Below are 23,745 nucleotides of genomic sequence, written 5' to 3'. Positions count from 1 at the left end.
TGACATGATACTGTAAATAGAAAAACTCTAAAGATTTCATTAAAAAATTATTGGACTTAATTTGTGAATTTGGAAATGTATCAGGATACAAAATTAATGCTAAGAAATCTATGGAATTTCTATACACAAATAATGAACTTACTGAAAGAGATACTAAAAAAGGAATCCCATTTACCACTGTACCAAAAATATTAAGATACCTAGGAATAAACTTCTATACACAAATAATGAACTTACTGAAAGAGATACTAAAAAAGGAATCCCATTTACCACTGTACCAAAAATATTAAGATACTAGGAATAAACATAACTAAAAAGGTAAAAAGCCTATACACAGAAAACCAAAGGATGTTGACAAGAGATAGAGGAAGACATAAACAGATGGAAAAAGATACCTTGTTCATAGATTGGTATGTAGAATCAACATTATTAAAATGCCTATACTAACCAAAACAATCTATAGAATCAAAGCACTCCCCATTAAAATAACAACAGCACTCTGGGGAGTGAGGGCATGTATGGGAGTTAGGTGGGGTGGGGCAATGATAAGATATGTACACATATAGTACCTTAATAAAAAAAAATGGGGGGAGAAATACCAACAGCGTATTTTTCAGACCTAGAACAAACTTTTCAAAAATTTATCTGGAATAAAAAAAGACCCAGAATAGCTGCAGCAATCCTAAGAAAAAAGTAGGAGGGATCTTAATAACATGTACCAAGCCACTGTTCTCAAAACAGCCTGGTACTGGCACAAGAACAGACATACAGATCAATTGAATAGAATAGAGAACCCAGAAATTGACCCAAGCAATTAATATTTGACAAAGGAGGCATGAACATACAATGGAGTCAAGACAGTCTCTTCAATAAATGGTGTTGAGAAAATTGGACATATACATATAAAAAAATGAAACTAGATCACCAACTTATACCATACACAAAAATAAACTCAAAATGGATAAAGGACTTAAACATAAAATGGGAAACCATAAAAATACTAGAGGTATCAATGGACAGCAAAATCTCAGACATATGCTGAAGCAATTTCTTCACTGATACTGCTCTTAGGGCAATGGAAACTAAAGAGAAAATAAACAAATGGGACTACATCAAAATAAAAAGCTTTTTCACAACAAAAGAAACCATCAACAAAACAACTAGAAAGCCCACTGCATGGGAGAACACATTTGCCAATGTTATCACTGATAAGGGTTTAATCTCCAACATTTACAGTGAACTCATACAACTTAACAAAAGGAAGATAAAAAAAACTCAGTCAAAAAATGGGCAAGGGACCTAAATAGGCACTTTTGGAAAGAAGACAGAAGGAAGGCCAAGAAGCATATGAAAACATGCTCAAAGTCACTAATCATCCAAGAGATGCAAATGAAAACAATGCGGTACCATCTCATACCAGTCAAAATGGCTGTCATCAACACATCAACAAATGACAGGTGCTGGCGAAGATGCATAGAAAAAGGAACACTCGTGCACTGCTGGTGAAATGCAGACTGGTGCAGCCACTGTGGAAAACAGTATGGATTTTTTAAAATATATTTTATTGATTTTTTACAGAGAGGAAGAGAGAGGGTTAGAGAATTAGAAACATCAATGAGAGAGAATTATTGATCAGCTGCCTCTTGCACACCCCCTACTGGAGATGTGCCCGCAACCAAGGTACATGCCCTTGACCGGAATCGAACCCGGGACCTTTCAGTCCGCAGATCGACGCTCTATCCACTGAGCCAAACCGGTTTCGGCACAGTATGGAATTTTCAAAAAAAAACAAAACACATAAAAGTGGAACTCCCATTTGACCCAGTGATCCCACTTCTAGGAATATATATCCCAAGAAACTAGAAACACCAATTAGAAAGGATTATATGCACCCCTATGTTCATAGCAGCACAATTCACCATAGCTAAGATTTGGAAACAGCTTAAGTGCCCATCAGCAAATGAGTGGGTTAACAAACTGTGGTACATCTACACAATGGAATACTAGCTGCTGTAAAAAAGGAGTTCTTACCATTTGCAATAGCATGGATGGAACTGAAGAGCATTATGCTAAGTGAAATAAGACAGTCAGAGAAAGATAAATATCACATGATCTCACTCATTTATGGAATATAATGAACAACATAAAATGATGAACAGAAACAGATCCAGAGACAGAGAAAAACTGATCAGACCATCAGACCTCAGAGAGAAGGGAGGGGAGTGTGAGGGTAAGCGGGAGAGATCAACCAAAGGACTTATATACTTGCATATAAGCCTAACCAATGGACACAGACAACAGGGGGATGACGGCATGAGTAGGGGTATGGGGGTGGAGGTAATGGAGGAAAAGGGACATATATGTAACACCTTAATCAATAAAGAATTTAAAAATAAAAAAAAATAAGAAAGGCCTTTTTATAATATTGAAGGGATCAGTAAAACAAGAGGATATAACTCTGGTAAACATACAATATTTGCACCCAATAAAGGAGTATCCAAGTACATAACAAAACTTCTGGAAGATATCAAGAGAGAGACTGACAGCAATGCAATCATAGTAGGAGACTTTAATACCCCATTGACATCATAGGATAAATCCTCAAAATCAACAAGAAAAGAGCAATCCTAAATGACTCACTAGATCAGATGGAATTAATTGACATTTCAGAACATTTCAACCCAAAGCAATGGAATCTACATTCTTGTCAAATGCACATGGGAATTAGAAACATCAATGAGAGAGAATTATTGATCAGCTGCCTCTTGCACACCCCCTACTGGAGATGTGCCCGCAACCAAGGTACATTATTGATCTCCTTTCAAAGATAGGCCACATGTTGGTACACAGGCTACATCTCTACATATTCAAGAAGATAGAAATCATATCAAGCATCTTCTCAGATCACAATGGCATATTAGAAATCAATTACAATAAAAACAATTTAAAAAAACAATTAAACGCCAAAACCAGTTTGGCTCAATGGATAGAGCATCAGCCTGTGGACTGAAAGGTCCCAGGTTCGATTCCGGTCAAGGCCATGTACCTTGGTTGCAGGCACATCCCCGGTGGGGGTGTGCAGGAGGCAGCTGATCGATGTTTCTCTCTCATTGATGTTTCTAACTCTCTCTTCCTCTCTGTAAAAACTCAATAAAAATATATTTTTAAAAAAAAACACAATTAAACATATTGAGACTAAGTAGCATGCAACTAAACAATGAATGGATTACCAAAGAGATCAAAGAAGAAATAAAAAGCATCCTGGAAATTAATGACAATGAAAACACAACAATCCAAAAACTATGGTACACTGTGAAAGCAATTCTGAGAGGGGAGTTTATAGCACTACAGGTTTACCTCAAAATAAATAAATAAGTATAGCCGAAATCGGTTTGGCTCAGTGGTAGAGCGTCAGTCTGTGGACTGAAGGGTCCCAGATTTGATTCTGGTCAAGGGCATGTACATTGGTTGCGGGCACATCCTCGGTAGGGGGTGTGCAAGAGGCAGCTGGTAGATGTTTCTCTCTCATCGACGTTTCTAGCTCTCTATCTCTCTCGCTTCCTCTCTGTAAATAATCAATAAAATATATTTTAAAAATAATAATAATAATAATAAATAAATAAGTATAATAAGTCATCTTTCCTTAAAACTAAAAGAGCAACAAGAAAAGCTTAGAGTAAGTAGAAGGAGGGAAATATTAAAGATCAGAGTGGAAATACATAACATAGAGACAAAAAAATCCTACAAAAGATCAATAAAACTAAGAGTTGGTTCTTTGAAAGAGTAAGATTGATGAACCTGTTGCCAGACTCAACAAGAAACAGAGAGGATCCAAACAACAAAACCATAAATGAAAGAGATGAAGTAGCGACTCACCCCAGAGATACAAAGGATCGTAAAAAATAATAATAATAATTTTTTAAAAATACTATGATCAAGTCTATTACAACAAACTGGACACATTCCTAGACAAATACAACCTCCCTAACTCAATCAGGAAGAATCAGAAAACCTGAATAGACTGGTAACTACTGATGAAATTGAAAGAGCAATAAAAAATTAAAAAAAAAAAAAACTCCCAGTAAACAAAAGCCCTGTCCAGATGGCTTCACAAAGGAGTTTTACCAAAGTTTCAAAGAAGAACTAGCACCTATCTTCCTCAAACTATTCAAAACATTTAAGAGGAACACTTCAAAACTCTTTCTATGAGGTCAGCATTAGCCTAATCCCAAAATCAGATAAAGAAACTACAAAGCAAAAGAGTTATAGGCCAATATCCCTGATAATTTTAGATGCTAAAATCCTCAACAAAATTCTAGCAAATTATATTCCAGCAATACATTAGAAAGATCATACACCATGATCAAGTGGGATTAATTCCAGAGATGCAAGGATGGCACAATATCAGCAAATAAATAAATGTAATATATCACATAAACAAACTGAAAGATAAAAAACACATGATCATATCAATTGATGCAGAAAAAGTATTTGACAAAATCCAACACCCTTTCCTGATAAAAACTCTTAGCAAATGGGAATAGAGGGATTATACCTCAATATGATAAAAGCCTCATTGTGACAAACCTAGAGCCAACATCATACTCAATAGGCAAAAACTAAAACCATTTCCCCTAAGAATAGGAACAAGACAGGAATGCCCACTTTCAACATTCCTGTTCAAAATAGTATTGGAAGTGCTAGCTATAGCAATTGGACAAGAAGAATAAATAAAAGGCATCAAAATTAGAAAAGAAGTAAAATTGTAATTATTCACAGGTGACATGATATTGTACATAGAAAACCATAAAGTCTCTATCAAAAATTTACTAGATTTTATAAATGAATTTGTCAATGTACCAGGATATAAAATTAACACTCAGAAAACTCTGACCTTTTTTATACACCAATAATTAATTCTCAGAAAGAGAAACTAAAAAATAAAAAACAAAAAAAAATCCTCCTTACCATTCATTGCAACATAAAAATTAAGATATATAGGAATAAACTTAACCAAAGATGTTAAAGACCAGTACTCAGAAAACTACAGGATGTTGAAAAAGAGATAGAAGAAGGTATAAATAAGTGCAAGAATATACCATGTTCATAGATTGGTAGTATCAACATCATTAAAATGTTCATACTACCTAAAGCAATCTATAAATTCAATGAAATCCATATTAAAATACCAATAGCATATTTCACAACCTAAAACAAATATTCCAAAAATTTATATGGAATAGCCACAGCAATCATGAGAAAGAAGAACAAAGTTGGAGGAATCACAATACCAGATATCAAGTTATACTACAAAGTTACTGTACTCAAAACAGCCTGATACTGGCACAAGAACAGGCATATAGACCAATGGAACAGAACAGAGAACCCAGAAATCAATTCAAGCCATTATGATCAATTAATATTTGACAAAGGAGGTAAACGCTTACAAAGAAGTCAAGATAGTCTCTTCAGTAAATGGTGTTGGAAAAACTGGACAGATACATACAAAAAAGATGAGACTAGATCACCAACTTACACCATACACAAAAATAAACTTAAAATGGATAAAAGACTTAAATGTAAGGTGTAAAACCATAAAAGTTCAAGAACAAAACATAGACACCTAAATCTCAGACAACTCTCATAGCAATATGTTTACTGATACATCTCCTAAGACAATGAAAACTAAGGAGAAAATAAATAAATGAGATTATATCAAAATAAAAAGCTTCTGCAGAGCAAAAGAAATCATCAACAAAATAACAAGAAGCCCACTGCATAGAAGATATTTTCCAATGAAACATGTAATAAAGGCTTAATATCCAAAATACATAAGAAACTAATACAACTTAACAAAATGAAGACAATCCAATCAAAAAGTGGGCAAAGACCTAAGTAGACACTTCTCCAAAGTGGACATACAGATGACCAAGAGCAATACAAAGAAAAAAAATGCTCACAGTCACTAATCATTCAAGAGGTGCATATTAAAATGACAACTGATGTATCACCTCACAATTGTCAGAATGGCTACCATCAACAAATAACAAGTGCTGGTGAGGATGTGGGGAAAATGGAAGCCTCTTGCACTGTTAGTGGGTATGTAGACTGGTGCAGCCACTATGGAAAACAATATGGAGTTTCCTCAAAAAAATTATAAATGGAACTGCCATTTGACCCAATGATTCCATTTCTAGGAATATATCCTGAAAAATCAGAAACATCAGTCAGACAGGATATATGCACCCCTATATTCATAGCAGTGTAATTTATAAAAGATAAGATCTGGGAGTAGCCCAAGTGCACATTAGGTACATTTGCACTATGGAATGCTATGCAGCTATAAAAAATAAAAATTAAAAATAAATTTTAAAAAAAGAGAGAGAGAAGTTCATACTCTTTGAGACAGCATGGAGGGACCTAGAGAATATTGTGCTATGCAAAATAAGCCAGTCGGAGAAAGACAAGTGTCACATGATATCACTTATATGTGGAATCTAATGAACAAAATAGAACCAGAGACAAGGAAGCATGGAACAGACTGATGAATTTCAGTGGGAATACAGGGGTAGATGGGTTGGGTTGGAAGAGATTAAGCAGGGAACTTGTATGCATACATGCATAATCCATGGACATAGACAATAGTATGGTGAAGGCCTGTGGTGGGGGGTGGGACAGGCTAGAACAGGTTAATGGAGGGGGAAGGAAGGGAATATATGTAATACTTCCAACAATAAAGATAACTTTTTAAAAGATTCTTATACGCATCAAAACTCATCAATTGTAATATATTGCTTTTTCTACTTATACACATTTGGGAATTGTCTTAAACACATCCATGTGTCTTCTTTATTTTTTTTAAATAAATTTTTATTGTTCATATTATTACAAATGTTCCTTCCCCTCCCCTCCATTGCTCTCCTCCACCAGGTTCCCAGCCCACCCTCTGCCCTTTCCCCTCCCCCCGTTGTCCTCATCCATAGGTGCAAAGTTTATGTTCAGTCTCTTCCCACATCCCCCTCTCTGCTTTTCCCCAAGAATCGTCAGTTCACACCCCTTCCATACCTCTGATTCTATTATATTCACCAGTTAATATTGTTCATCAGATTTTTTTTTAATTTCCTTGGTTTTTAGACTCACTTGTTGATAGTTATGTATTTGTTGTTCATAGTTTTTATCTTTATTTACTTTCTCTTCCGAAAGAACCCTCTTCAGCAATTCATATAATTCTGGTTTGGTGGTGATGAACTCCTTTAGCTTTTTTTTTAAATTAGTGAAGCTCTTTATCTGGCCTTCAATTCTGAGTGATAGCTTTGCTGGGTAGATTATCTTTGGCTGTAGGTTCTTACTATTCATCACCTTGAATATTTCTTGCCATTCCCGTCTGGCCTGCATGGTTTCTGTTAAAAAATCAGCTGACAATCGCATAGGTGCTCCTTTATAGGCAACTACCTGCTTTGCTCTTGCTGCTTTTAATATTCTCTCTTTGTCTTTTGCTCTTGGAATTTTAATTATGATTTGTCTTGCTGTGGTCCTCTTTGGATTCCTTTTGTTTGGAGTTCAGTGCACTTCCTGGACTTGTAAGTCTAATTCTTTCACCAGGTGAGGGAAGTTTTCTGTCACTATTTCTTTCAGTATGTTTTCGATATCTTGCTCTCTGTCATCTTCTGGGACCCCCATAATTCTGATGTTGGCTCGCTTCAAGTTGTCTTACATTATCTTCAGTTTTCTTACATTATCTTCAATTTTCTGGATTCTCTTGCCTTCTTGCTTCTGCGGAGGAGTGTCTTCTGGCTCTTATGTTCCAAATCTTTGACTTGATTCTTGCAACTCTGTATAATATTTTTTATTTTAGACGATGTATTCTTTATTTCTTGTTGATCCCTTATCATTTCTTGTTGATTCCTTATCAATTCTAGTTGATCCCTTTTCATATCCTCATAGGTCTTATCAACCTTTTCTAGGAAACTCTTGAAAAACCTTATAAGCATATAGATTTGAACTCTATATCCAGTCGCTTTTTGTCCTCCATTTCTTTTGTTTGTGATCTATTTCGTTGTCGCATTTTCGCAGCTTCCCTGATGGGGCAGAGTTTCAAGGTGGAGCCTACAGCCTTGGCTTCCGTCAGCCCCGCCCTATGTGGCTCCTAAGTCTCAGGGTCTTTCAGTACTCGCTGCAAACACCTCTGAGAGAAAGGTGCCCTCAATTTTCGCCTGCTACCAAACAGTCTAGGCTCTCTCCCAATGAGCCCGGAACTGGGGTTCGGTTCAGCTGGAAGTGGGATTGGAGGTGGCATTCAGAGCAGTCTGGAACCCCAGTCTCCTTCCTGCCAGGGCAATCCCGTGGCACAGCCAATCGTCCCTTCTCTGCGCTGCGCAATGTGCACGCCTCTGGGACCTCCTTTCACCACTCCCCCGAGGTTCTGCCTTACCGCCCAGCTCCCTCTGTTTGAGCCTGGGTCCCTGGGGTCTGGCCTAGAACTGGGGTTCAGAGCAGTTGGAACTGGGGCCCAGCACAGTCGGAGCTTTTATCTCCTTGCCGCTAGGGAACGCCAGCCAGGCAATCAGCCGCCCCTCCTCTCCGGCTCCGTCGTCCTCTCTGCGCACGCCGTGTGTCTCCGTACCTTAGGCTTTTATAACTCCTCCGCGCTTCCTTCTGGTTTTCTCCTTGCTTCTCGTTGTAGAATTTCCAGTCAGTCCACTTTCCTGTAGTTCTGGGTAATGTCCATTTTATATTTTAGTTGTATTTTATTGAAATTGTTGTGTGCGGCTGTGGCTAGGTATTTACCTGTGCAGCCATTTGGATTCTCCTCCTATGTGTCTTCTTTAATTGGCAGTATATTTACTCACAGCAATGATAATATCTATAGTAATAATAAAGAAATATGAAAATCATCCCGGACACTGTCATAGTAACAGTAATGAATGAACAGCAGGCTGGCAGGCTGCGTGGGGTGACCAGGCCAGCAGTGGGGTTAGTGAGGACAACCAAATGACTGAACAGGAGGCTGCATAGGGCAACCAGGCCAGCAAGGGGGGCAGTTAGGGACAACCAGGCCAGTGGGGGAGGGGGGGCAGTTGGGGGTGACCAGGCCGGCGGGGGGGGGGGGGGGGGGGGGGAGGAGTTGGGGTTAACCAGGCCAGCAGGACACAGAAACTTGGGGGCATCCAGGCTGGAAGGAGGGGCAGTAAGGAGCAACCAAGCCAGTGGGGAGAGGGAGCAGTTAGTGGCAACCAGGCTGGCAGAGGGGGGCAGTGGGGGCGACCAGACTGGCAGGGGGGAAGTTGGAGGTGATCAGGCTGGTTGGGGGGGCAGTTAGGGGCAATCAGGCAGGCAGGCAGGTGAGCAGTTAGGAGCCAGCAGTCCCAGATTATGAGAAGGATGTTGCAGTCAGACATCCCCTGAGGGGTCCCAGATTGGAGAGGGTGCGGGCTGGGCAGAGGGGATTACCCCATGCACATATTTCATGCACTAGGCCTCTATGTTAAATAATGATGGATCTATTGATCAATATCATCTTACATTTTATGTACTATGGTGAGCACATTCAAAACACAGTAGAAAAATCAAATTATTCATATTAATCCAGAGGAAGCAAAACCATCATTGGTATGTATTGTTAATCAGATTTCAAAATCTTGCATCTTAAGGAAGCTCTTAGAGACAATGAAGTGCTTTCTTGAAGTAAAACTAGTCAAACTCACTTATGTGTTCGGTGCATTCAGTGAGGTATTCTCTGGAGGGACCTCAAAGGGTTGGGTAGCTGACTTGGCGGGTTTTGGCAGGTGCATGTACGAACACATAAAAATTAAAGAACATAAATTGAGACTTTTACAAAAACAGAGAATAGAGTTCTTAAAAATAAAAGGTAAGAAATAAAACTGAAAATATAGGAGAAAGTATATGACAGCAAGAGCTATAGAAATTTAGTTCAGGAATTTAGCAAGCAGGTAAATTCAGTAAAGAAAATAGCTATTTTTAAAACAACCTGTAACCTATTACCAATCTCTATGATTTTAGTTTATTCAAATAGGTATTTAGTTGTTCAAACTAAGCTATGAGTTATCTAATAAACAATGTGTAACATGAACATGTTAATTGCTTGAATCTGCAAACCCTGAAAGGGCCTACGCACAGGAAATGAAAATCTCTTTGAGAAGAAACTCTGAGTTCTTGTGTACTTATCATACTTCTAGATGAAAGTAGCCACCTCCTGATGGGATCTCCAATTCCGGACTTGTCCATTCCAACCTATGCTTCTTATCTGTCACGTGGGTTCTCCTTAAGTACTATTTTCACATCACTCTGTATTCCAAAACCACTAATGGCTCCCTAATGTCTTGCAAATATTATCCAAACATTCCTACCTGACTTGTAAGTCCTCTTATTGGGTTAACATAGCTGACTCAAGTTCCAACTGTTCTTCTTGTGTCCTTTGCTACTAAAAGCTAATTTCAGTGCATCCTCTGTGGACATCTCTAATATATTTTTCTCCAAAACTGAAGCACCCCTTTTAAAATTCCTGCCTGTCAAGTTCCTCTCCTTCCCCACCTGCAGTCAATAGGGCAGTCAAGGTGTCTGCCACATCCAGAGCTCCCCTGGTCGGAAGCCTCAAGGGGCTCTTCTGCATAGGAGACCATATTCTGTATGACCAAGATCCTATGGCCAAAGCCTATTAGATTAGTGCAAGCTCCCAATCAAGTAATTTTGCCAGTGACCAATGAGTGCAAAGCTCTGCTTACATAAGGATGCTGAGATATAGGCAGACCAATAAAACCCTCTCTCTTGGAAATATAAATGGAGGAAAGAAAGAGGGAGAGGAGAGAGAAAACAAGATGTGTGTGTGTGTGTGTGTGTGTGTGTGAGAGAGAGAGAGAGAGAGAGAGAGAGAGAGAGAGAGAGAGGCTAACTTATAGGAGCAGGAGTGGATACCTCAGCAAGTTATCAAGTTATATTAACAGTAAAGCCTTAGAGAAAAAGCCAGAATTCCTGCTGCTGCCAGAACACAAGATTGCCCTTTACTAGGGCAGCTGTGGATCTAGTACAACCCCACTAGTCCAGTTTATATGGGACAGGTCTCACTCAATTTATGTTTTTTCTAAAAACCCTGTTTATAGACCTTTTCCTGAAATCTTGTGCACTCTGAAAGGCTGCCTGAGATTCCTTACCCCCCACCCTGCCGCATGAATACCTGCACAGTACTTAGTGGAACCTTAATACATGTTAAATCTATAAAAAGAAGAATCTAATTGGGACTGTCATCAGGAACTTACTCAGAATTTCTTCCAAAGGTCACTAATTTTGCATGTGGTTTAATTTTGCTTCCCAATCAGATCATACACTTTCTTAGGGAAGGGTGTATGGCTCATGTTTCCTTTTTTTATCTCTCATATCTTGTATGACCTTGAATAAATTATTTAACCTCTGCAAGCATCAATATTCTCATTTTCAAAACTGATATAATAGTATTACCTACTTTAAAGGTAATTCAGAAAGTGTTGCTGGAGATAGTGATGGCAGTGGTGGTAAGGCTGGTAATGATGATGGTGGTGGTGATGACAATTGTGGTGGTAGTGGTAGCAGTGATTATGGTAGTCATAGTAATGACAGTGGTGGTGGTAGTGGTAGTGGGGAGGTGGTCACCATTGTCATCATAGCGGTGGTGGTGATGATCACAATGGTAGTAGTGGTGATCATGATGGTGGTGGTGGTGATCACAGTGGTGGTGGTGATCACAGTGGTGGTAGTAGTGATCACAATTATGGTGGTGGTGATCATGGTGGTGGTGGTGATGATCAGAATGGGTGGTGGTGATTATGATGGTGGTGATTATGTGATTATAATAGTTGTGTGTAGTATACATTCTACAACTATGAATGCATAGTAATTTAGAAGTTTTCATTGATATGTGGGTCATCTGCCAAAACATATACTACTTTAATTAAAAAGAGAATAAGAGGTAGAAATAAGCAGAAGTGAGAACCAACGTATGTGAAGCACTTGCTCAGATATCAAGCACCATAAAAATATACAGGATAGGGCATATTCTGTTGTTCATATGGAAAATAATACAATAAATCATAAGTAATAAAACAAGAATAAACTCTATTTCACATACTCACAATTGTAAACATAATTTTGACCAACACTGTATTCTCTTGTTTATATCTCACAATAGCTCATTGGTAGAAATTATAACTTAAAGATTAGAAAAATTTAGATCAAATAAATTATAATAAATGACACTCAATTTTATAAAATTAATTAAGATCTACATCATTCCCAGAACCATACATTTTCTACTACACCATGTTATAAAATAATTAAGCCCATGAGGAATTGGTAGATGGAGAGAGGGGAAGCCAAGGAGTAAAATACCAACTTTACTTCTTCTCAAAAAAAGTCACACTTATGCACACTAATTATATCATTTTCATTCTAGTTTCTCTCATAAAACTCCATTATTCCATGTAATATACCTGATCAAAGTATACACAAGTATTAGGAAAAATAATGTTGGATTACTTCATTTTTAACTTTGACCTAAAAAGGAGGAAAAACAGAAGTAGGGTGTCAAGAAGTGGTGCTACTGCAGAGTTGGCAACTGGCCATTAAGATCCACTTCAAGTAAAACTCCTTCTATCAAAATGTCCTCAGAGACTGGCTAATTCTATCCCTCAGAATTAAATTTTCAAATATCTGTTGATAGAGCTTGTCTTACTGAGCTTTGCATTTATTATCATTCAGGTAACTCCCAAAACTGCTTTCTGAGTGGTGGAGTTGAGGAGGAAGCTGAATGATGGCATTTTCTGAGTACCTATTACCTCCAGGATCTTAGCCTTCACTCACTTATTTGAAGCCCTCGGTGGTCCTTTGAGGATCCACATGTTATTAGGATGAAGCAGTGAGACCCAGACAATGCAGGCAGTGATGCCTCAGTGAGTCAATGCTGAAACTGTACTTTGCTCTAGAGATCTCAACAGTACTTCATGCAACCCTCTGTGAGTGCCACCTGCATCTCCTCACCCCTGGTTCCCAACAGCAAAGGTGTGTGATCAGGATGGCTGGGATTAAAACCCAACTGTGACTTCTCCATACTTAACTAGCATCTCTGTGCCTCGGGTTCCTCAGTCCACATGACAGAATTATAATGAGTACTGCAAAGGACAATAAATAATCTAAGTCAGTCCTTTCTCTTGGCAGCTTGTACCACTATCATTATACTGCTAGATTTGCTTTGTTTTAAGGACACTGTTCTAGATTTTTCTTCTTCTGACTCTTGGTGCTGATTCCTTAATTAGAAGCTAGTACAACCATTAGGAACAGCAAAGCTCATTCTATCCACTGAGCAACCACTAAGGCCAAGAGAAAGAGTTGGCATGGTGACGATGGAAAAAATATTATATATGAGTTAATAGAGTTGATACAGTAGCAAAAGGACTAATGCATTTTGGGGTTTTGTTCCCATTGATTCCATCATGAATGAACAGAGGTGAGAGTCCCCTTTAACAGCCTCTCTGCAAACCCCACCTGGAAAATTATATTAAATTCTGGGCACTTCAATACCATAAAGATGTAGAAAAGCTGAAGGGAGTTCAGAGAAGAGTAATAAAAATGATGGGGAGGTTGGGAGAATTGATTTACTAGGAAAGATTAAAATAACTATGTACATCACATCTGAGTGGTGGCAGTCTATAAATAATGGAAACATGTAAACACTCAAGGGAAAGAGTTATTTAGCTGGTACAAGGCAGCCCCAGTAATGAGGGTGAGATGAAGCAAAGGGCAACTTATGAAGAATGTTAGGAGAACTGTGTTTGATTTTTGAGAGAGAGAGAGAGAGAGGGAGAGAGAGAGAGAGAGGGATTTAAAATACCAAGGAATAATTCAGCAGGAGGAAATCCTATTTTTTGAAATTATATTGGTTTCCAGTCTACCCTGGACATCTACTACCTCAAGTTATACTTAACTTTACTGTCATTCCTTCCTCTCCAAGAGACTGGAAGCCCAGAGAAGGTAGAAATGGATTTGTTATGCTCACTGTTGATGCCCCACACCCAGTGCTGTGCACACCTCATTGTCATTGTCCCATCAGCATTGAAGACTGAAAAATGATCAATTTGCAAAGAAATAGAATGAAGTCAAGCATTTGTTACCCAAAAACAATATGTAGCAATGGTAATATTGAAGTGTCAAAGATCCAGCAGGATCATTGCTCTGAATGATAGGATAATGATTTCAGGGTCAGAAGGGCCATTGAAAGTCTTCTATTTCAGTGATTCTAAACTTGATTTTTCCAGACCAGTTTAGGTGTGTTCCTAGGTTTACACAAGTTCTAGGACATGAATGTAATTCCAAAACTTTCTTTTCACTATAAAAAAAATCTTATCAGAATGCAAGTGAATGAGAGTGCCATCATCAAATGGGTAATTTTGAAGCCACTCTAATATATAATAAACAAAAATGTAAAGGGGGGGGGCCAAATATATGGTGACAGAAGAAGATTTGATTTTGGATACAATGCAATATGCAGACCATGTATCACAGAAATGTACACTGGAAACCTATATGATCTTATTAAACAATGTCAGTCCAATAAATTTAATTAAAATATTTTTAAAAGATAAAGGAGGTCAATTATATTGTGACAGAAGGAAACCTAACTTTGGGTGGTGAACATACAATACAATATACAGAGTTTGTATAGCAGAATTGCACACTTGAAACCTATGTAATCTTATTAACCAATGTCACCCCAATAAATTTATAAATTTTAAGTTAAAATATTTAAGAAAAAAAGAAAGAATGCAGACTGATTTTAGTAGCCCTCGCTGAGCACCCTTGTGTGTTGCATATTCACAGACGCCTCCCTTGTACTTCAGCCTCCATGTGGGCAGGGGTGCCTCGCCCTGACATAGGCTCACACATCCCCAGGTACATAAGGACATTTCTTATGTTTTGCTTTTTTGTTGTTTGTTAATCCTCACCAGATGATATTTTTTTCCATTGACTTTTTTAGATAGGATGGACAGGAGGGGAGAGACAGAGAGAGAAACATTGATGTGAGAGAGACACATCAACTGGTTGCCTCCCACACTCAGCCCAACTAGGGCCGGGGATTTAGCCTGCAAAGGAGGTACACACCCTTGACCAGAATTGAACCCACAACCCTTCAGTCGACAGGCCAATGCTCTAACCACTGAGCACCAGCTAGGGTTTGGGTTTAGCATTTTTAATAACACAATGATTTTCTCCACTACTCCACATTGTTGCGATTCATGTGTTGAGATGCAATAGATGGAGATTGCCATTCTAGCTCAGCACTGCTATGTGCAGACTAGTGGGAGTAATGTGCTCCAGGTGACCCAATCTGTTGCACAGACAAAACTGCAGGAAAAGCTCCCTCCACTGTCTCTGTACTGAACTTACCAGGTGCCATTCTGAGTATGCTGTCATTTACCAATAAGGAAACTGAGGCTGTATGACCTTAAATCTCAAGCAAGTGGCAGAGCTAAGGTTGAGCCCACCAGGCTGCCCACAGAGTCCACCTGCCTGACCCTACCCAAACCCCTGGTTCTTCTGCACCAGTTCATGGAGCAAAGCCACAGGGAATCCTTCATGAAGAACAGAATTTTCTTGGTCAGTTTAGCCAATGCTTATGAGCTGTAGTGACAAATGTTGGAGGCAAAGTCCAGATGCCCTGGATGAACACATGTGTTTCTGAAAAAGTCAGCTTCAAAGCCTGAAGTCCATCATGGAATCCTAATGCCCCATTAGCACTCAAAATAACGCTAAATACAACCCAGAGTGAATGCAAGGGAATGCAGCTGATTTTTCATTTTACAAATGAAGGTCTCTAGGCCCCCAGATACTTTGTAGTCACTAGCTGCCCCTGACACCCAGGCACAGAAACAAACCACTCCAGCCCAATGTGCTGTGCAGCCAGTAAGGGGAAAGTCTTGTGCACAAAGGCCAAGACTGAGTCTGAAGTAATCTCAGACTGTGGCCAGCAGGGGAGCAGAGAAAAGCAGGCAGAAGAAACAGCGGGAACAGAGGAATAAAGTCAAGAAACAGCTTGGTGCATTTGGGGAACCAAAAGCATTTCAGGGTCACTGGAGCAGAGATGGAAGGAGGAGCAAATGTCACCGTAAGAAGGTACAGGGAGCCCATAGAAGTTCCTGATGTGGAGAGGGCCATATAGTGGCATGCAACTGAGCATGTGTAACCTGGAACCCCAAAAGAACATGAAGCCACAAAATTTCACCTGCACTGGTCTGAAGCTATATGTAAACTTTATTAACCTACTTCATGTGACCAATTTTTCTGAGCAGAAATATTAGTGTGTTGGAATGTGTAGTGCTAACTCAGATCCTGCTGGGGTGTTACATAATGTGTGGTGTGTATACTGCCATCACATTTCTAAATCTGGAACATTCCCAAAGACAGGATGCTCCAGGGGCTGCAGATGGGCTACACTCTGTCAGCTTTGTGAAGGGTAGACGGGAGGGAGCAAGGCTGAGGTGGGAACCCAAGTCAGCTGTGACAGTATGATCAACAATGAGCACAGGCCTGAACTGGGGTGTGCTAAGGGGGATAGGGAGAAGGAGGTGATTTTGAAAAGTGATTGGAAAATAAATCAGCAATATTTGGTGAATTTGATGTATAGGGTTTGAGGTGAGGACAAGGAAGCCCAAGTTTCTCCCTGGGTGCCTGCATTTAAGATGTTTTTCACAGAAAACAGAGCAGGATTAGGGAGTAGAATGATGGTTCCATTTGAACATACAAAGTTTAAAGTACCAAGGAGAAATCCAGATAGAGTCATCTGACAGAGAGGTAGATATACAAACTGGAAGCTCAGAGGAGACGACTAGCAATGCGTGGTGGCAAATTAAAATTTCATACATTGGCACATAGCAAAAATGAATCAGAATTTTTTTTCCCACCTAGCAACAAGAGAATAGCAGAGCGAGAATGTCAGGCCAGGTTCTCCAGAAACTCCCTAAAGGTCTGCAGTTGAGACAGTTGCAGGAAAGCAGACAAAGAGCTGTCCTCCTGCCTTTCTTGTGCTGGTTTAGTTACATATAAAACTGTTTGGTTCCACTGGGCTTGGTTAGCACCAAAGCAACTCTCCTTGTATAGCCTCCCTACTTCCCAATGCGTGTCCCTTTTCTAATTTCAAAGAGACAAGTTATTGGGTGAACAGCATAGCAGCAATTCAAGCACCACTGTGGAACAATAAAGTAGAAACATACTGTTGGCTTTTCTTTATTGTGCTAGAGAGGTGGAAGTATGTGGGTCTGTACATCTTCCTAACTTGGTACAATAAAGAGTTACAGAATCTTCTAAACTGACTTTTTCTTAAATATAGGTAGATATAATAAGACAACTATGTAACCTTCCAGCACCACACTTTCTTGTGCTTGATTCCTCGTATACATATTTTAAGTTTTCTCTAGATAAATTTCTGAAATGGTGTCAAAAGTGCTCTATGAAATGCAGGAGGGGTATCCAGCAATAAATCACCAAATTCCAAAACAGTGGAAACGCAAACAATGCATCTGCCAAAGAGTTGATAACAAGGTTGCTTTATTAAAAAAGCATAGTTCTGGTGAAGAAAAGTGGAATTCCCAAAAATTGCAGTCATTTCTGGTGAAACAAAATCTCACTCAATAAGTACAGATAACAATACTGCTCATGGGCTACTTTCTGTTTTTGTCTTTAGAATTTGTTACTCATTTAAAGTGGATAAAACTGTTGTGAAAGACCCAGCAGAAAGAGCCAAAGGACCCTATCTTTGATTCTTTACTGACATTACTAACACTGTATTATGAAAAGATTTCATAATGTAGTGTCAGTAATGTTCTTGTTTATTTCCCTCTTAACAGCTCAGAGTAGGTGGGCTGGATTCTGTAACCCTCAAGGATATTGAAGGAACTAACATTTCTTCCCTCTCATACCGCCACTGTCCTACTAACCCTCAGGACACTTGGCTTGTCTGAATAATGAGTATTAAAGTCATACAAAGTTCCAATTCATGGGAAGAAGAAAGACAAGGGAATACATGTGTGATGCTTGAGGCCCAGTCTCAAGATGCAATAAATCTCTTCTGCTTGCATTCCACGTCTAAATATTAATCCAGTGGTTAACCCAGCCCAGCTTGGGAAATGGATCATGATGAGCCCAGCTACCCACTAGTTGGAAAAAGGGAAAAATAGACCTGAATTAACAACCTGTGGTCTCTACCCATCAAGCCCAGGAACAAGTGTAGCCCAGATGTGTCCTATCTCATGATTCCTGGAACAGGTCCCCTCTACATGGAAATGAAATATATATGGATCTAGAATATTGAACAGAGAGCACAGGGGATACATAAGTGAAAATTAGATTCTTTATCTTCTAGGGTGGACTGTCTCTCCCACTAGAAACTGAATCAGATCAAGTCACTTCCAATTAGAGGAGGAGGAGGAGGAGGAGGAGTTAGTGCTGGGCCATCACTTCCCCTCTCTGGAATGTGGTAAAAGTAGGTGAGATATTGCATACCCACTGTTTTGCATTCTAGGGAACACCACAGCTTGCAAAGGACATTATATACTGAGCATCTGAATGGCTAAAGCACAAGAGAAGCACATACAAATCCATTATGATATAAGGAACATGCTTGGTGAGGTTTTTCAAAAAATAGATATCTTAGTGGACAGCACCCCTCTTAGTGGACAGCACCTGATGAGTGCTTACTGTGTGCCAGGCACAAATTTTTCACATATTCAATCCTAACAACAACCCTACAGAGGTAGGGACAGAGGACTAAGCTAAGGAAAAAAGGATATAGCTTTATCCAAGGCCACGGAGTTAGAATAAATGGTGGTGATGGGATTCAAATCCAGGCAACTATGTGACCAATTTTACAAAGTCTAAATTGTAAAATTTACAAATTTTACAAAGTCTATACACTCTTTTTTAAAGTTTTCATTGTTTTGTTTTGTTTTGGTTTGGTTTGGTTTGGTTTTTTTAGAGAGAAAGAAGCATCGATGTGAGGACAAAATATTGATAAAGCTGCCTCTTGCATACCCCCTACTGGATAGAGCACAAAACCTGGGTATATGCCCTGACCAGAAATCAAACAAGGGACGATGTACCAGTACAACCAATGGAGCCATACCAGCCACGGCACAAAGTCTAGGCTTTTAATAACTGTGCTAAATGGCTTGGTGAAGAATGGGTATTTAATAAATGTTGATTCAAAAGGTGAGATTTCTTTCTTTTTTTACAGCCGAGTAATATCCATTGTGTAAATGTACCACAGCTTTTTTACTGATGGGCACTTAGGCTGTTTCCAGATCTTGACAATTGTAAATAATGCTGCAATAAACATAGGGATATATATATTCTTTTGAATTAGTGTTTCTGGTTTCTTCAGATATATCCCCAGAAATGGAATCGCTGGGTCAAAAAAGTTCCCTTTTTTATTTTTTTGAATAAACTCCATACTGTTTTCCACAGTGGCTACACCAGTCTGCATTCCCACTGATTGACCTGAGATTATTATACTAAGTGAAATAAGCCAGCCAGAGAAAAACAGATACCATATGTTTTGACTTATACGTGGAGTCTAGTGAATTAAATAAACTGATAAATAAAATAGAAAGAGGCATGGATACATGAAACAGACTGGAGACAGATAGATGATAGATAGATAGATAAATAGATAGATAGATAGATAGATAGATAGATAGATAGATAGATAGATATAGATATATACATAGAAAACTCAACAATATGGTGATAAAGGGAAAGGAGATGGAGATAAATGGAAACAGAAAGAGACTTTGCTTTGGACAATGGGTGCATGATTCTGTGCAGATGATATTTTGTGTTGTACACTTGAAACCTACATGGTTTTGTGAACCAGTATCACCCCAATAAATCAATAAGTAAATGTTGAAAAGTGGCACTAATCTTAATTTCCACTATGCTTAAAATATTAATCAGTTTCATTCATTTTCCATCCCATGAGAAAATACAAATAAATATTCTTTATGAATTAGTACTACCCAATGTGAATTAACGCCAGTATAAATTATTAATATTTCAATGGGTCCAATCTTTTTAAATAAACAGTATAGTCCCATTTAGTGTAGGAACAATACTATATATTGCAAAGCACAAAATGGCCTACTTTCTATTGAGACAAACTATCACTGATTTATTTACTGCCTTCTAAATGAAAAGTTCTCATTCTAGTTGAAGAAAACAAATAAGTTTTTATTGGACCTTCCATTCTTTATATATAACTTGTTTTCAGACCATTAATCCATAATCCTACAGTCTTGACCTTCCTATCATATCTGAAACATAAAATCCTACAGTCTCAAGAAAGGGCAATTCCATCAATGGATTACACATTGTATTAACTCTCTGCACTAATTTCTTGTGTAGTTCTCAGCATAGTCTAACTCTGGCATTTGTTAAAAATGCTCAGACCTTCCTAGGGAGCTATAACTAATCAAACTTATAATTTGTTCAGACATTTGTTATGTAGCCCTTAATACAACTCCTAAAGTACACTCAGAACCATTGGGTGTGACTCCCAATTTAACCTTATGACAAACTGTCACGTGTTCTGAGATAAAAACAGCTAAACAGGAATGCTGAAATTTAACTTCTATTAAGAACTAGACAGCATGGAGGGACCTAGAAAGTATTATGCTAAACAAAATAAGCCAGTCAGAGAAAGGCAAGTACCACATGATCTCACTCATCATGAGTGAGAATCTAATTGAACAAAATAGATCCAGAAGCAAGGAAGCATGAAACAGACTGACGATTCTCAGAGGGAAGTGTGGGAAGGAAGCAGGAAGAGATTAATCAAAAATTTATATGCATAACCCATGGACACAGACAAGTGCATGGGCCTTGGGGAGGAGGAGCAGGTGCGGGGTGGAGGGGGTCAATGGGGGAAGGGGAAGGAAACATCTCTAATACTTTAAACAATTAAGATAAAATTTAAAATAAAAAATATATAAAATTATCATTACAAGCATGTCAAAATAGGTATTCTATATGACATTACATATCTCAATTTTTCTTGGGGGTGTTTGTTTGTTTTGCTTTCACATTTCCTATATTATATGTTGTAATCAAGCCACTCTCTCCTATGAAGTATGCCATGCCCACACCAAGTTTGGTTTAGGATCAGGGTGGAAGACTCAGCCACCACCCATCAGGGAATGCTTTCTTGTTGCCCTGTTCATCTTCCTCTCTGACTAATGACTCCAATCTAAAAAGCTGAGTTTTAAACATGGTAGTCAAGAATGAATATCCTAATTCATCTTCCTTCCTCTAAAGTCTTCAGCAAATTTTAGGAGCTCTCTCTTGATGGAAAATGTAAGTCAGGGAGCTGAGTTACATATATTTGAGCACCCTGATATGCCAGCAATGATTATCTCATTTTATCTACCTGACAGCTCTGGAAGGTCAGTATTTTTTGCAACCATTTCATATAATAGTTTTTAAAATTTTTTATTGTGGTATAATCGGAATAAAATAAATTGCACAAAAATGTATATTTTGATAAGTTTGAGATATTTATACACCCAGGAAATCAAGATCATTAACATACAAGTTCCGCCGAAACCGGTTTGGCTCAGTGGTAGAGCGTCGGCCTGCAGACTGAAAGGTCCCGGGTTCGATTCCGGTCAAGGGCATGTACCTTGGTTGCGGGCACATCCCCAGTTCGGGTGTGCAAGAGGCAGCTGACTGATGTTTCTCTCTCATCGATGTTTCTAACTCTCTATCCCTCTCTCTTCCTCTCTGTAAAAAATCAATAAAATATATATATTTTTTTTAAAAATACAAGTTCCTCCAAAGTCCCCTTAGGACCTTTGCTAATCCTTCCCATCCTACCTCTCCTACCACTGATCTACTTTCTAAAACTGCAATATATTTACTCTTATAATTCTATGTAAGTGGAAACATACAGCATGTATTTCTTTTTGTCTAACTTTCATTCAGTACAATTATTTTGAGATTCATCATTGCTGCAACATGTTTCAATAATTAATTCATTTTTATTGTTGAACAGTATTCCACTGTACAATCATTTATTATTTCTCCTGTAGTATACATTTGGATTTTTCCCAGTCTTTGGCAATCATGTAAGAAGTTATATATGTATTTGTATGAACAAATGACTCAATTCCTATGGGCTGCATACATAAGAGTGGAATGGCTGAATCATATAGCAGACATATGCTAAGCCATATACTTTGGGTGTCAGTGGAATGGCAGTGTGAGAGAGACCCTTGGCCTCTCCCACTGAAATTTCAGCAAGTTAACCAACTATAATTCAACAAAGAAATCCCTGCTCAACACATAAACATGCCTGAGAGATCTGCACATTGAAACATCTACAGGTGGGAAACCAAGAATAAATGGAGAGGCAAGAAGGGAAGAAAGTGCAGATGGTCCACAGACACAGAGGAGAGAAAGCCTGCAGTAGCAGGTGCTTCCTTCAGCCAAGAGGAACAGAGAGCTGCAGGGGGGCAGCCCAGCAGGGCAAGCAGCGAGAGAGCAAAGAGTGTCTGAGTCAGAAGGCCCCTGATGGAGCACGGGGTTCTATAATGTGGCTCTCCAGTGGTGTTGCTACAGACAAATGGAACCACAGAGCCTTGCCACCGCTTGGATTTTCAAAACTCATCTCCTGTTGCCCTTGGAGTTGGGTCCAGGAGCATATTATCTATAAGCCAAGAGTAGAAACACTGGGACTATATTTTCCTCTGTGACTGATCCCCAAGAGGGGTGCTTGGGAAGGGACCCCAGGGAAGTCGGGGGTAGTTATTACAGTGATGGATAAACAAATCCCCCCACCCCTAACCCTAAGCAGCACAGTTGTACTGTCTGACTGAAGCCATGGAAGTCAAGACTAAGAGACCACAAAGATAAAAATGTTGTGATTCATCACCATCTACTGGAAAATAATATATAGACAGAGATAAATGTGTAGGCTAAGGAGAACAGCAAATAACATGAATAATCACAGAAATAGGATGACCAGCGATAAAATTTAAAATTCCCAGAAAGCAAGCTGTAACACATGTGATATAAATGACAGAGATTTCAAGAATGCAGTTCTGAAAATACTCAATGAGTTGTAAGAAAATACAAAAAGCCAATTCAATGCACTCAAAAAACAAATCAATGATCAAAACAGATACTTCACTAAAGAGATTAAAATTTTTAAAAAGAACCAATCAGAAATCATGGAAATTAAGCCTAAAATTAAGGAGTTTAAGTATGAACTACTGAGCATATAAAACAGAGCCAACCAGATGAAGGAAAGAATTAGTGATATAGAAAATGGGAATCTAGAAATCTAGACACAGAAAGGAGAGATAAACCTAAGGATAAAGAAAACTAAAAGAGTTCAATGAGAATTTTATGACTCCCATCAGAAAAAAACAATATTATAATATAGGCATTGTAGAGCAGGAAGAGAGAGAGTAGGGTAGTCTATTCAAATGGATAGTCTATTCAAATAAACAATGGACCATGAAAACTATACTCAGCAAGGATATCAATCAAAGTTGAGGGGAAATCAGGAGCTACACAGACAAAAAAGAACTAAGGGAGTTTACTACCACCAAACCAGCAATGCAAGAAATGCTAAAGGGTCTGCTATAAAAAGAAGAAATAGGAAGGGAAGAAGGAACACAGGCATAAAGAATAAAAATGGTGACAAACAAGTAC

The sequence above is a fragment of the Pipistrellus kuhlii genome, unplaced genomic scaffold (genome assembly GCF_014108245.1).
Source record: "Pipistrellus kuhlii isolate mPipKuh1 unplaced genomic scaffold, mPipKuh1.p scaffold_m20_p_3, whole genome shotgun sequence".
Taxonomy (NCBI): Eukaryota; Metazoa; Chordata; class Mammalia; order Chiroptera; family Vespertilionidae; genus Pipistrellus; species Pipistrellus kuhlii.
This window is presented reverse-complemented; position numbering follows the sequence as displayed.